General features: G+C 39.2%; 1 non-coding gene across 1 annotated transcript; it reads right to left on the bottom strand.

Annotated features, from left to right (window-relative positions):
- Nucleotides 1–2,559: 2,559 nt before the first annotated feature.
- On the bottom strand, nt 2,560–2,631 carry TRNAY-GUA. The gene has a single exon. It is a non-coding gene; the product is annotated as a tRNA-Tyr (tRNA).
- Nucleotides 2,632–2,974: the final 343 nt, after the last annotated feature.

Raw genomic sequence — 2,974 nt, 5'->3', positions numbered from 1 at the left:
GCTGCTTTATTCCTCAGAGTTGCTACGGGATTAGACCTTAAATGTTCTCACAACAAAAGAGAAGTGGTAATTGGGTGATGTGTTGGCTAATGCCACAGTGCAATCATACTGTAACGTATAGGTGTGTCAAGTCAACACATTGTACACCTTAAACTTACACAGCATCATGTCAATTGTATTTCAGTAAAGCTGGAAAAAGTTGGATGCTCAAAAAAAGAAAAAATGAAAGTTGGACAAAGTCAAGGACATAGTTTGGCCCTAGGACTTCTGTAACCAAGGCTTGTCCATCCTCAGTCAGCTCAAAGCTATCGTCATTCATTTATATTTTAATTTACACGTATAGCAATCCAATCTGAGCAATTAGAAATCTTCATAAATATATCTCTTTTTAATGATGATGGTTACATAAAAGTAAATTTAGTACCAGCTTTTCGTGACTATAAAGAATAATGGCCCCTCAAAGATGTCTATTTCCTAGTCTCTGGAACTTGTGAATAACTTTCCTTATATGGTAAAAGAAACACGCAGATCTGGTTGACTTAAAGGTCAGAGATTATCTTAGAATATTTAGGAGGGTGAAGAATTCTTAAAAGGGAAAGAAGGAGGTGATCAGAGGTGTATGAAAGAAACTGACAGAGTTATTTTCTTGCACCAGTATTGTCACAATGCATTGCTAGGCTGCAGAAGAAGAATGTGAACATTTTGCCACATTATAAAGAAAGAGATTTCTCAACTAGTAAAAAGCAGGGTGTGACACGGAACTAACAAGTGAAAACAATTCCAGTTAGGGTCACTCACCTGACTTTTTAACCTTGGATTCTAATCCCGTTTCCTTGTTACAAATGGTGACAATACAGCTGACCTATACATTTCACACAAGGATGTTGTGACAGGTAATGGAGAAAAATTATGTTTTATTATCGTTTTATTTTATAAGACACTTTATATGTTTATTTCATTGTGATGGTAATTTAAAGTATTGTTAGTATCAGTTTAGTTCCTTATTTTCAGAGAAATTTCAAAGCCTCTGAGGTTCACAAATGTTATGCAGCAATGATGATAAGATAGCAATATTTGTGTATCCTAATCACCTATTTGGAAAATTAGTGCTACTTTGGAATTAATGAAATACGGGAGTGCCCAATTAAGGTGAGTGTTAAATTCATCTAACGAGCATTGCCTGTGCATCAATTATTCCCCAAAGAACAAAGGTGATTTCTCTGGAAGAGTTACATGTATTAAACAGAAAATTTATAGCTATCTCGGAGATGTTTTTGCTCAAATGGTACGAGAGGGTTCACCTAATTGCAGTGATTATCTTTCTGCACTTCAAATTGCAGATACCACATGGCCAGCATCACCTAATAAACTGTGACGCTTGGGGCACTGATTATAGATTTCAGCAGTATTCATTTTCTGTTTTCTTTCTTTCCCTCTTTTTTAAATAGATAGAAATAAACTATGAAGTTTTCAACCTGGTAACTAATGTCCTTGAAGCAACCAGCAATGTTCTGCTAGGAGGAGCAAAAAGGTTAGGTTTGCCCTTTGAGGTTTTAGCTGCTTTTTGGGACATGCAACAGATCTAAACTTAGGGGATCAGATGCTCCTGGGTAGTCAGACTGTCTTGTGTGAGTACTTGCCAGCACTGGAGTCAGGCTTGTGGCAGAGAGGAGAGGTGCAAATCCCAGAGAGAAAGAAAATATGAACAAAAGCTGACATCATCCTGTTAATGGAGCAGGCTTGACCTGTTAGGGCAGGAAGTATTACTAGTAGCAATAGCAGGAACAAATAAAAATAATTTATTTTAGAAGAGATGCATTTAAAACTGCTTACCTGAAAACTGGATAGGGTTGTTATCAAGAATGAAATGATCATCCATGGACATTTCCTTGGAGTCACACCCATTTGGGTTGGAATCCTGGCTGCCCCTTTAGTTCTAATGGGGGCTGGGTTTCACATCTGAGAGCAGACAGACATGACCTTGACTCTGAGCCGGTGGCAGAATAGGGTACTGGCTCATGTGGTACCCGTGTCAGTCACCTGTGCAAACCAAGTGCTGTTACTACCATCCTTGATGTTAGCGCTGACATGGGTGGGAAAAGCTGGCATTATAACAAGCCTCGGTCTGCAATCAGGCTTTCCAACTGGAGATAAAATTAGTATCCTGACTATAGACTTTGAGGTAAATTGAGGTTGTTTTCTATTTTATGGGAGTAAACACATCTACCAAAGCCCAGGGTTTGCCTAACTAAAATCTCTGTGATTCTCTGAGCCACATCGTCCTTTGTGCCAGAGAAGGTGGGAAATTTTGTGTTTAGCTTCTTTCAGTCTCTCTGCCTCGACCCTGACCTTCACTCTCAATCATTTAGGGCCCTTATTCTCTACCCCTATTCTTTAAAAAAACTAGCAGTGCACATTTTTTCCCAGTGAAAGTGAAGTCGCTCAGTCGTGTCCGACTCTTTGCGACCCCATGGACTGTAGCCCATCAGGCTCCTCAGTCCATGGGATTTTCCAGGCAAGAGTACTGGAATGGGTTTCCATTACCTTCTTCAGGGGATCTTCCCAACCCAGGGATCAAACCCGGGTCTCCTGCACTACAGGCAGACGCTTTACCGTCTTAGCCAGCAGGGAAGGCCATATTTTTTTTCCCCATTGCATGCCTTTAATTATTTTATTAAAAAATTTTTTTGAAGTACAGTTGATTTACAATGTTGTCTTAGTTTTCTGTGTACAGCAGAGTGATTCAGTTATATATGCACACTCACACATACACACACACACACACATATATATTCTTTATTTTTTATATATTCAATTATGGTTTTTCTGAGGATACTGAATATAGTTCCCTGTGCCATACAGTAGGACCTTGTTGTTCATACATCCTATATATCATAGTTTGCATCTGCTAGTGTCAGACTCCCAATACTTCCCTCCCTATCCCCTTGGCAATTGCAAATCTATGTCTGAGTCT

Source organism: Cervus elaphus, chromosome 18, assembly GCF_910594005.1.
Source record: "Cervus elaphus chromosome 18, mCerEla1.1, whole genome shotgun sequence".
Classification (NCBI taxonomy): domain Eukaryota; kingdom Metazoa; phylum Chordata; class Mammalia; order Artiodactyla; family Cervidae; genus Cervus; species Cervus elaphus.
This window is presented reverse-complemented; position numbering and strand designations above follow the sequence as displayed.